We start from the raw sequence: 13,069 nt of genomic DNA, 5'->3' as shown, positions 1-13,069 counted from the left end.
CGTGCTAAGTCTCTTCTAGTTAAAGAAACTAAATGGATCCTGAGACTGGGTACCTGTGCCCCGGGAGGTTTAAATGAAAAAATTAATTGGAACATGCTTGTGTAACTTTTTCCTTTTATGTATGTATAGGGGATGTCTTTTTGGGATACATGTGTCAGCTTCCCTCTTTTTTTGTTTCTGTTTGTGTTTTGTTTCTTTATATGTTTTATGTATGCAGTCTTATGGCATTGTCTGTCCTCTGTGTTTTTAGCCCTGCCTCCACTGTGAGTCCGGCCTGCGTCTCTTCCTGCTGATGGACCGCAGCCGGGGACGCGGTGAACCGCAAGCAGTGGTTCCCATGGAGACGGCTGGTGCTGGAAGCGGATGTTTGATGACGCACGCGGAAGCGGTGAGAGCTGCGGGCGCGCACGGAACGGATGGCGGCGTTAGGACCACTTGGGTATTTAGGAGGGTAAGTGATGGTGTTATTCTTGTGATCCTGCTGTATATTTGTCCTGACGACGGGGACTTGCTCCACGAAATGTTGACTATCTGGAATACAATATTTTTTCATATTTCTTGTCTCTGAGTGCCGTTCACTGTTGGATGTCTGCATATTGATCGGTTCTGGCACCTGAGCATCAGTGACTTTGTTGGTGGAGTGCCGGCTGCTGCTGGATGAGTATTGAACGGTAGACACACTCCATCTATTGTACTCTCACTTGACGCCGAAAAGGCGTTTGACCGCATTTCATGGCCTTTCTTATTTCAGACTCTGCAAGCATTTGGGATATCGGCTGAATTTTTGACGGGGGTCTCGGCTCTCTATTCCTCCCCCATAGCCAAAGTTCTTACTAATGGACTATTATCAGATCCCTTCCCGTTATCCAATGGTACGAGACAGGGATGTCGTCGTCCTCCCCCCCCCCCCCCTGGTGTTTGCCATGGTCATAGAACCGCTGGCTGCTATGATTAAGAAATCTGATAGATTTGGTTCGCAGGAGAGTTGGTTCGCAGGAGTTTAAGATTTCACTCTTTGCAGATGATGTACTATTATCCCTTACTCAGCCGCAGTCTTCTCTCCCCGCCTTGTATCAGATTAAAGAGGAATATGGTGCCCTGTCGGGCTATAAAATCAATTTTATTAAATCTGAAGTTATGTTATTACATGCATCGGAAGATCTCAAACGCTCCCTACAGTCATCCTACGACCTTTGCTGGCAACCCAATAAGATCAAGTATTTAGGGGTTTATATTACATCCCATTATAGCTCTTTGTACTCGGAAAACTTCCCACGTATTTTTACTAAGATTAAATCTGATTTGGCAAAATGGAGGGCCCATATCATATCCTGGCTGGGTAGGATAATCGCTCTCAAAATGACAGTTATGCCACAGCTTCTCTATCTTTTTCAAACTTTGCCTGTAAGAGTTCCGGAGAGGGTCCTTAGAGATGCCCAGACCTCGTTTGTAAGGTTTGTCTGGAACGATAAACCCCCAAGAATAGCTTTTACTGTACTTCGGCTCCTCGTTCTGAGGGAGGTTGGGGTTCCCCCGACGTTAAAATAAGATTTTACTTACCGGTAAATCTATTTCTCGTAGTCCGTAGTGGATGCTGGGAACTCCGTAAGGACCATGGGGAATAGCGGCTCCGCAGGAGACTGGGCACAACTAAAGAAAGCTTTTAGGTCACCTGGTGTGCACTGGCTCCTCCCACTATGACCCTCCTCCAAGCCTCAGTTAGGACACTGTGCCCGGACGAGCTGACATAATAAGGAAGGATTTTGAATCCCGGGTAAGACTCCTACCAGCCACACCAATCACACCGTATAACTCGTGATACTATACCCAGTTTAACAGTATGAAAACAACTGAGCCTCTCAACAGATGGCTCAACAATAACCCTTGAGTTAACAATAACTATGTACAAGTATTGCAGACAATCCGCACTTGGGATGGGCGCCCAGCATCCACTACGGACTACGAGAAATAGATTTACCGGTAAGTAAAATCTTATTTTCTCTGACGTCCTAGTGGATGCTGGGAACTCCGTAAGGACCATGGGGATTATACCAAAGCTCCCAAACGGGCGGGAGAGTGCGGATGACTCTGCAGCACCGAATGAGAGAACTCCAGGTCCTCCTCAGCCAGGGTATCAAATTTGTAGAATTTTGCAAACGTGTTTGCCCCTGACCAAGTAGCAGCTCGGCAAAGTTGTAAAGCCGAGACCCCTCGGGCAGCCGCCCAAGATGAGCCCACCTTCCTTGTGGAATGGGCCTTTACTGATTTAGGATGCGGCAGTCCAGCCGCAGAATGCGCCAGCTGAATTGTGCTACAAATCCAGCGAGCAATAGTCTGCTTAGAAGCAGGAGCACCCAGTTTGCTGGGTGCATACAGGATAAATAGCGAGTCAGTTTTCCTGACTCTAGCCGTCCTGGAAACATAAATTTTCAAGGCCCTGACTACGTCCAGTAACTTGGAATCCTCCAAGTCCCTAGTAGCCGCAGGCACCCAATAGGTTGGTTCAAGTGAAAAGCTGATACCACCTTAGGGAGAAACTGGGGACGAGTCCTCAATTCCGCCCTATCCATATGGAAAATCAGATAAGGGCTTTTACATGACAAAGCCGCCAATTCTGACACACACCTGGCTGAAGCCAAGGCCAATAACATGACCACTTTCCACGTGAGATATTTTAGATCCACGGTTTTAAGTGGCTCAAACCAATGTGATTTTAAGAAACTCAACACCACGTTGAGATCCCAAGGTGCCACTGGAGGCACATCAGCTTCCTCCTTTTTAAATATGGAACGCTTCACGAATTTGCGTGTCATCCTTGCGCAGGGGCCATGCTAATCTTCTCTGTATCGTTCCAATTTTAGTATATGTGCTGCCGAAGCTGATGTGAAACGTGCACGTTGGGTGGCGTTTCAGAGCGGCATGAATTTGCCTGCTATATTCACTGCAAAATGTTGAAATCACTTGTTAAAATGGAAAATAGTTAATAGTTATATGTAACAGGATTAGGATCACTCGTACTGATGGACCACTATTTTCGTTAGATAAGGAGAGAGTCGAGGGAACCATTAATTAAGAGAGCCACACAGATATGCAGCAGGAGAAATGTGTATGGACGCCGTTAGCAATGAGCCTCTGTGAACCAATACGATACATGCCACATACGTATCAATAGCCGCTATAGTGAGGTGCTGACGGCGATCTAAACACACATGCAATAGAAGCAATACATGTATACAAGTACTAATACTCACAGTATTGAATTTAGGAGAATCAGTACAGACCACATTTAAACAGCTGTTGCAGGGATACGCTGATTAAACAACCACACGGCTGCATGAGGTGCTGACGGCGATCTAAACACACATGCAATAGAAGCAATACATGTATACAAGTACTAATACTCACAGTATTGAATTTAGGAGAATCAGTACAGACCACATTTAAACAGCTGTTACAGTGATATGCTGATTAAACTACACACGGCTGCATGAATGTATGCAGATATAACACATTATACATGTTTCAGTGGTCCTGTGCCTTTACTCTGTGAGAAACACATGAGAAATTAATTATATTATCAATAGTGCATGAGACAGTATATGTACGAATTGATAGCTATACACCATTAAACCATCAATTAGTCGCTACGGGCATGTGATAATGGTGATTCAAACATATACACAATAGAAACAATTGTATGAGAATATGCACTGACACTCACAGTGAATCAGTGCAATATAGGCTACATTCGTACTAAACAACTGCTGTAGAGACACGCTGGTGGTGGTTCAATTGTGCAGAAACAGCTGCACGATTAATAGAGACACAATTCATTATATAGGTCTCAGTGATCTTTTGCTTCTACTTTGTGAGATACATAGGAGAAATTAATCACATTATAAATACCGCACCATATATGTGGCACATGATAATAACACGGCATATGTGTAAAATTATAGCCATATGCTACCAAATACTGTGGTAACTCTCTATTCTCAGTGGCTCCTTATCAACAATACAGTGGGATTAAACTGTTAGTGACACGTTTGTGAAGCTGAATACAAGCACATTATATATACCAACCTGTCCCACTTTACAACAGTTACAGTGCAGTGCCAATGTAAAAGGGAACTGCAACATTGTATGGTCCAATTTGTCACAGTGTGTCTTCTTTTAACAACTCAGCCTGGTAATGTTAACATGCAAGTAATAATCCTGTATGAGAAATCACAGGACGGGGGTATCAGATAAATGGTACTGTATTAAAAGTGCATTTCTTTTTTATAACAAATCAGTAACAATGTGGAAAGGAGACTCGAATGTATTATACCTAAATTAAGGTCAGATAGAAATACAGGGAACTCTTTATTCCACACAAGCCCCCTTTCAGGCTCTCTACTTAGAGGCATATTACTTGAAAAATTGCAAGTAATTATAGTAATCTTCTGGACTCCTGTCTATTTATATTGGGAATTTTCAGACTGTTACGAGTGGTCCGGATCCTTAGAATAACAATACTACCATAAATGGAAATACAACAAGTGACACACAGCGAATATTTTTAATAAGATATGACATCTCTTTATTAATAAAGTATTTTTTCACATATATTTCACATCAATTTTAATTGATTATTATTAAAAGTTAAATTTTAGATTGATTAATCTTTTTCTCCTTTTGTGCGCCAACCAAGAGACAATCTTTTCTATATTTTTTTGTGTTATCCTGTATAACTGCCTTAAGGAACGTGGATAAGTATATTTTAATTATTGTCAATGATATTGTAAATAAATGATTTGTTAAACTGTATTAGTGTTCCTGACTCTCACTATACTTCCGATATAATAGTCCCACTGGGAACAAAATTTGGTGTCAGAAGCGGGATCGGAAGAATTAATAGTGATCAGTGGACCTAATACAGTTGTTTTATGTGTGCCTCTGTCTCATTGCCGTATGAGGGAGGTATCGCATTGTATGTTTCTCTCTGATTCTTTGCTAGATGAGAGAGGTATTTTGTGATTTAGTGGAAAACCACAGTGTATGTTTGTCTGTCCTGTATGTTTCCCTCTGTCTCATCCATATGAGAGGTTTTGTGATTTAGTGGAAAATCACAGTGTATGTTTGTCTGTTTCCCTCTGTCTCATCCACATGAGAGAGGTTTGTGATTTAGAAGCAGGAAATCACAGTGTATGTTTGTCTGTCCTGTATGTTTCCCTCTGTCTCATCCATATGAGAGAGGTTTGTGATTTAGAAGCAGGAAATCACAGTGTATGTTTGTCTGTCCTGTATGTTTCCCTCTGTCTCATCCATATGAGAGAGGTTTGTGATTTAGAAGCAGGAAATCACAGTGTATGTTTGTCTGTCCTGTATGTTTCCCTCTGTCTCATCCATATGAGAGAGGTTTTGTGATTTAGAAGTAGGAGATCACAGTGTATGTTTGTCTGTCCTGTATGTTTCCCTCTGTCTCATCCATATGAGAGAGGTTTTGTGATTTAGAAGCAGGAAATCACAGTGTATGTTTGTTTGTCCAGTATGTTTCTCTCTGTCTCATCCATATGAGAGAGGTTTTGTGATTTAGGTAAAGAAATCAGTGTATGTGTGATCAGATACAGGATCACGATATATCAGAGTGCTTATATAAAAAAAAAACCTGTTCTGTATAAATCAACAAAATGATGGCATGGTTTAAGGCTAAAACTGATAAAGTTAAGGGTGTAACTTTACCATCATGGGTGTCAAAATATGGACACTGGACCCCATGTATGCGTGAAGCATGCAAATATGTTACCTTGGTCCGTTTAGCGGACCCCAGAAATGCTGTGGTAAATATTGATTTAAGTAAAATGACAAAAGGTGAACGAGTACAATGTGCTCATGTATTATCTATGTGTGCTCAGGCTTTGTTTACAACAGAGGAAGAAATGGTTAAGTTAACTGATGAAAACACTGTATTGAAAGAACAACTAGCTGTCTTACGAACATGTATTAGAGATCAGGGAAAAGAGATTGAAACTGTAAAAGATAATGCCACCCAATATGTTGTAAATGTATTGAACCAGAAACAATTGAACAGGGGAAGGCAGACAGTTGACCCTTTACTGGTTAGAACTGTTGTAGAAGGAAACAATTGGGATGGACTGTGTAGAATAGACCCAGAGGAATTCACAGATAATGGTATTGAGTTTGAGGTGAATGGCGGAGAATTACGCCCGGTAACCACCTCCAAAGTAATATCACATAAGAAACAGAAAAAAGATAGAATAAATGTGTCAGGTAACACTGCATCAAACAGTGCAGAGTGTGAGGATGAGGAGTCAGAAAAAGAGGGTGATGACACCACCACAGAGACCCGTAATTATACCCCTAGTGAAATTACCGAGTTGGTTGCAAAATACAAGCAGCAAAAGGGACAGGGACTTTTGCAATGGGTCCTACAGATATGGGATAATGGAGGAGACTCTATTATGCTGAACACCACTGAAGCATTGGGGTTGGGTTCCATATGTGCAGATCCACAAGTCAGACGGCAGTTACAAAATCACAAAGTTGGATTACGTGTCCGTTCTTTATTGCATAGGGTGAGAGAGGCAATAGCTACTGTGTATGACCATCCCTCTGATCTCATTCCCCTTGACCCTTGGCCAGATTTGAGTGCAGGGATTGAACGATTGAGAGTGCTGGCATGTATGACTGCTTTTCAGAAAAATGTGGGGGGGAGACAGGTTGAAGTTGATTGGGAAGGTCCTGATATGAGCCATGTCACACAGCGTATGATGTCTTTCTTTCTACAATCAGCCCCACTGCATTTGAGAATGTCTTTGTTCACTCTTTTACCTGGCACAGCTAAGCAGGTTACTGTGTTTGAAAGGATTACTGTGTTAGAACAGATGAGTTTACTGCAACCAAAGGGAGCAGCTCCAGACAAAGTAGTCCAAGCTAGGGCACTGGCCACCCCTGCTACCCAGTACAAAAGCAAGATGTGGCATGATAGACCCCCCAATAGATACAGACGTACACGTAATCAAATGTTTTTTGATCTGTTGAATGCCGGGGTCCCAAAAGATAAGATTGATGGCATTGAAAATGATGCTATGTTTGAAATGTGGAAAAAGATTCAGTCTAAGCTCAAAAGTGAACCAGTTAGTAGACAAAACAATGAAATGGGGGAGGGAAAGCTGGTACAGATTACACAACCCTTTACCCCCACAGCCAAAAGCCCTTATGCAGAGGCACAGGAAATGCTAAGGGAGGTGACCCAAGGGGGTGGGAACACTGGGACTTCCCCCTGGCCAATGTCACAGCCCCTATGAAGGGGAGGCGAGTCCCGGGAAGCAAAGATACCCTACAGTATTTGTTTAAAGAAACACCGGGACCGACGCCCTTTTGCTAATGTTAGCATACAGTGGAATCAAAACACACAAACACAGTGCGTAGCCCTGCTCGATACTGGTGCTGAGGTTTCCCTATTTCATCGGGCAGGCATCCTACATGACACCCCATCGGGCAAACATACATGGGTTGCTGTAGAGGGACTAGGAGGTATGCAGACATGGGCTGCCCGGATACAGTGCAGACTCCAAATAGGGGACGGTCCCTACTTTGATGTTTCAGTGTTGGTTTCTGAGCTCCCCGACAACATAATTGGAATGGATCTCTTGAGAGGACAGTCCATAGACACATCCTCTGGTAATTATGTTTTTGGGGGTTCTGTAAGAGCCTTCACGGTTTCTGCACTAAAGCCGGTAGTTAGAGGGAGTACAAAATGGTCACCCATACACATACCTTCTCCTGCACAGCCAGCTAACCTGAAGCAATACCACATACAAGGTGGTCTGAAGGAAATTGGGGACACTGTTCAGGCTCTGCTACAAGATGGAGTATTCCGTGAAGCACAAAGCATTAATGATCAAGTGTATCCCGTGAAAAAGCCAAATGGCTCATACAGACTGTCAATTGACTCTTGGGGACTAAACAAAGCGACACCACCCCTAGCTGCAGCAGTACCTTATATGATAACTTTGGTGGAACAAATCTCAAACACTAATGGACAAATAGCCTTACATGCTAGGGTGGATTTAGGAAATACTTTCGTTTCTGTACCCTTTGCAGCAGACAGTCAAGAATTTATGTGGTCTGCTGAACAAGAAGAGGTTTTTCAAATTGCAAAGCAAGCTATCACGGTGCATAATGTTCTGAGTCCACTACAGTCAGATCAGCCATTCTTTCTGGATGTAACTACCACAGAGCATGGAACGTCTCGGGGCTTATGGCAGGAAAATGCAATCAAGGGACAAAAGAAGAAGCCCATTGGATTCCGGGAAAAGCAGTTTTCCTCAGCACAAAGACAATACTCTCCCTTAGAAAAGACTTTTCTAGCTGCATATAATGCTCTCCAACATGTAGAGAGCACAACCAAACAACAGCCAATCGCAATACGTACAGACCTCCCTATTGCAGGATGGCTGAGGCAAGAAGGATTTGAATCACGTTCTGTTGTTGCACGGAAGCCCATGGTACAGAACTGGAAGTGGTACTTATCAGAGAGGGGAGGAGTAGCTTCTCAAGAGCCATCTCAAGTCACCTGCCACCTTACAGGAATTGTTACTTTCCAATCCGATAGCACTGAACAGCTACCCCCACCGTTGAAAGAAGAATCTCCAGTTTCAACTGCTGAACATTACTCCAGTTTAAGTGTATTTATTCTAAAACAAAATGACAGAAAGAGAGAATAAATGGAAAAAGATGTGAAAAAATAAGAATTTACTTACCGATAATTCTATTTCTCGGAGTCCGTAGTGGATGCTGGGGTTCCTGAAAAGACCATGGGGAATAGCGGCTCCGCAGGAGACAGGGCACAAAAAAGTAAAGCTTTACTAGGTCAGGTGGTGTGCACTGGCTCCTCCCCCTATGACCCTCCTCCAGACTCCAGTTAGGTACTGTGCCCGGACGAGCATACACAATAAGGGAGGCATTTTGAATCCCGGGTAAGACTCATACCAGCCACACCAATCACACCGTACAACTTGTGATCTAAACCCAGTTAACAGTATGACAACAGAAAGGGCCTCTTAAAGATGGCTCCTTAACAATAACCCGAATTAGTTAACAATAACTATGTACAAGTATTGCAGATAATCCGCACTTGGGATGGGCGCCCAGCATCCACTACGGACTCCGAGAAATAGAATTATCGGTAAGTAAATTCTTATTTTCTCTATCGTCCTAAGTGGATGCTGGGGTTCCTGAAAAGACCATGGGGATTATACCAAAGCTCCCAAACGGGCGGGAGAGTGCGGATGACTCTGCAGCACCGAATGAGAGAACTCCAGGTCCTCCTTTGCCAGGGTATCAAATTTGTAAAATTTTACAAACGTGTTCTCCCCCGACCACGTAGCTGCTCGGCAGAGTTGTAATGCCGAGACCCCTCGGGCAGCCGCCCAAGATGAGCCCACCTTCCTTGTGGAGTGGGCTTTTACAGTTTTAGGCTGTGGCAGGCCTGCCACAGAATGTGCAAGTTGAATTGTGTTACAAATCCAACGAGCAATCGACTGCTTAGAAGCAGGTGCGCCCAACTTGTTGGGTGCATACAATATAAACAGCGAGTCAGATTTTCTGACTCCAGCCGTCCTTGCAATGTATATTTTTAAGGCTCTGACAACGTCCAACAACTTGGAGTCCTCCAAGTCGCTAGTGGCCGCAGGCACCACAATAGGTTGGTTCAGATGAAATGCTGATACCACTTTAGGGAGAAAATGCGGACGAGTCCGCAGTTCTGCCCTATCCGAATGGAAGATTAGATAAGGACTTTTATAAGATAAAGCCGCCAATTCAGATACTCTCCTGGCAGAGGCCAGGGCTAGTAACATAGTCACTTTCAATGTGAGATATTTCAAATCCACCTTTTTCAATGGTTCAAACCAATGGGATTTGAGGAAATCTAAAACTACATTTAGATCCCACGGTGCCACCGGAGGCACCACAGGAGGCTGTATATGCAGTACTCCCTTGACAAAAGTCTGGACCTCAGGGACAGAGGCCAATTCTTTTTGGAAGAATATTGACAGGGCCGAAATTTGAACCTTAATGGATCCCAATTTGAGACCCATAGATAATCCTGATTGCAGGAAATGTAGGAAACGACCCAGTTGGAATTCCTCCGTCGGAACCCTCCGATCCTCGCACCACGCTACATATTTTCGCCAAATGCGGTGATAATGTTTCACGGTGACTTCCTTCCGTGCCTTAATCAAGGTAGGAATGACTTCTTCTGGAATGCCTTTCCCTTTTAGGATCTGGCGTTCAACCGCCATGCCGTCAAACGCAGCCGCGGTAAGTCTTGAAAAAGACAGGGACCCTGCTGTAGCAGGTCCCTTCTCAGAGGTAGAGGCCACGGTTCGTCCGTGAGCATCTCTTGAAGTTCCGGATACCAAGTCCTTCTCGGCCAATCCGGAACCACTAGTATTGTTCTTACTCTTCTTTGCCGTATGATCTTCAATACCTTTGGTATGAGCGGCAGAGGAGGAAACACATACACTGACTGGTACACCCAAGGAGTTACCAGTGCGTCCACAGCTATTGCCTGTGGATCTCTTGACCTGGCGCAATATTTGTCCAGTTTCTTGTTGAGGCGAGACGCCATCATGTCTACAATTGGTCTTTCCCAACGGTCTATTAACATGTTGAAGACTTCTGGATGTAGACCCCACTCTCCCGGATGAAGATCGTGTCTGCTGAGGAAGTCTGCTTCCCAGTTGTCCACGCCCGGGATGAACACTGCTGACAGTGCTATCACGTGATTCTCCGCCCAGCGAAGAATCTTGGCAGCTTCTGCCATTGCACTCCTGCTTCTTGTGCCGCCCTGCCTGTTTACATGGGCGACCGCCGTGATGTTGTCCGACTGAATCAACACCGGCTTTCCTTGCAGGAGAAGTTCCGCCTGGCTTAGAGCATTGTAGATTGCTCTTAGTTCCAGAATGTTTATGTGAAGAGACTTTTCCAGACTCGTCCATACTCCCTGGAAGTTTCTTCCTTGTGTGACTGCTCCCCAGCCTCTCAGGCTGGCGTCCGTGGTCACCAGGATCCAATCCTGAATGCCGAATCTGCGGCCTTCTAATAGGTGAGCCTTCTGCAACCACCACAGAAGTGACACCCTTGTCTTTGGTGACAGGGTTATTCGCAGGTGCATCTGCAGATGCGACCCTGACCATTTGTCCAACAGATCCCTTTGGAATATTCTTGCATGGAATCTGCCGAATGGAATTGCTTCGTAAGAAGCCACCATTTTTCCCAGGACTCTTGTGCATTGATGTACTGACACTTTTCCTGGTTTTAGGAGGTTCCTGACCAGATCGGATAACTCCTTGGCTTTTTCCTCTGGAAGGAAAACCTTTTTCTGAACCGTGTCCAGAATCATTCCTAGGAACAGCAGACGAGTTGTCGGGATTAAATGGGATTTTGGAATATTCAGAATCCACCCGTGTTGTCTTAGCACCTCTTGAGATAGTGCTAAAGCTGTCTCCAGCTGTTCTCTGGACCTTGCCCTTATTAGGAGATCGTCCAAGTATGGGATAACTAATACGCCTTTTCTTCGAAGAAGAATCATCATCTCGGCCATTACCTTGGTAAAGACCCGAGGCGCCGTGGACAATCCGAACGGCAGCGTCTGAAACTGATAGTGACAGTTTTGAACAATGAACCTGAGGTACCCCTGGTGTGCGGGGTAAATCGGAACGTGTAGATACGCATCCTTGATGTCCAAGGATACCATAAAGTCCCCTTCTTCCAGGTTCGCTATCACTGCTCTGAGTGACTCCATCTTGAACTTGAACTTTTTTATGTAGAGGTTCAAGGACTTCAGATTTAGAATAGGCCTTACCGAGCCATCCGGCTTCGGTACCACAAATAGAGTGGAATAATACCCCTTTCTGTAATAGGGGTACTTTGACTATCACCTGCTGAGCGTACAGCTTGTGAATGGCTTCCAACACCCTCTCCCTTTCGGAAGAGACGGTTGGTAAGGCAGACTTCAGGAAACGATGAGGAGGATCCGTCTCTAATTCCAACCTGTACCCCTGAGATATTATCTGCAGGATCCAGGGGTCTACCTGCGAGTGAGCCCACTGCGCGCTGTAATTTTTGAGACGGCCCCCCACTGTCCCCGAGTCCGCTTGAGAGGCCCCAGCGTCATGCTGAGGTTTTTGCAGGAGCCGGGGAGGGCTTCTGTTCCTGGGAAGGAGCTGCCTGTTGGTGTCTCTTCCCTCTTCCTCTGCCTCGTGGCAGGTACGACAAGCCCTTTGCTCTCTTATTTTTGTAGGAGCGAAAAGGCTGCGGTTGAAAGGTCGGTGCCTTTCTCTGTTGGGGAGTGACTTGAGGTAAAAAAGTGGATTTCCCGGCAGTAGCCGTGGCCACCAAGTCTGATAGACCAACTCCAAATAACTCCTCCCCTTTATACGGCAAAACCTCCATGTGACGTTTTGAATCCGCATCGGCTGTCCACTGTCGTGTCCATAAGGCTCTTCTGGCTGAAATGGACATAGCACTCACCCGAGATGCCAGTGTGCAAATATCCCTCTGTGCATCACGCATATAGATAAATGCATCCTTTATTTGTTCTAACGACAGTAAAACATTGTCCCTATCTAGGGTATCAATATTTTCAATCAGGGATTCTGACCAAACTACTCCAGCACTGCACATCCAGGCAGTTGCTATAGCTGGTCGTAGTATAACACCTGCATGTGTGTATATATTCTTTTGAATAACTTCCATCTTTCTATCTGATGGATCCTTAAGTGCGGCCGTCTCAGGAGAGGGTAACGCCACTTGTTTGGATAAGCGTGTGAGCGCCTTGTCCACCTTAGGGGGTGTTTCCCAGCGCGCCCTAACCTCTGGCGGGAAAGGGTATAATGCCAATAACTTTTTTGAAATTATCAACTTTTTATCAGGAGCAACCCACGCTTCATCACACACGTCATTTAATTCTTCTGATTCAGGAAAAACTGTTTGTAGTTTTTTCACACCATACATAATACCCTGTTTTACGGTATCTGTAGTATCAGCTAAATGTAAC

The 13,069-nt window shown here is 44.6% G+C and overlaps 1 protein-coding gene and 1 non-coding gene across 10 annotated transcripts in view; both read right to left on the bottom strand.

The window, feature by feature from the left end:
* Positions 1–13,069, bottom strand: part of LOC134966331 (cyclin-dependent kinase 11B) — a 251,164-nt gene that overhangs the window by 125,797 nt on the left and 112,298 nt on the right. The gene's annotated exons all lie outside the window — the stretch shown is intronic.
* LOC134967976 (U6 spliceosomal RNA) lies at positions 2,779–2,883 on the bottom strand. Its single transcript, XR_010189286.1, has one exon. It is a non-coding gene; the product is annotated as a U6 spliceosomal RNA (small nuclear RNA).

The sequence above is a fragment of the Pseudophryne corroboree genome, chromosome 10, assembly GCF_028390025.1.
Source record: "Pseudophryne corroboree isolate aPseCor3 chromosome 10, aPseCor3.hap2, whole genome shotgun sequence".
In the NCBI taxonomy this organism is placed as follows: domain Eukaryota; kingdom Metazoa; phylum Chordata; class Amphibia; order Anura; family Myobatrachidae; genus Pseudophryne; species Pseudophryne corroboree.
The sequence above is the reverse complement of the archived record's forward strand: the minus strand, read 5'-3'. Positions and strand labels throughout refer to the sequence as shown.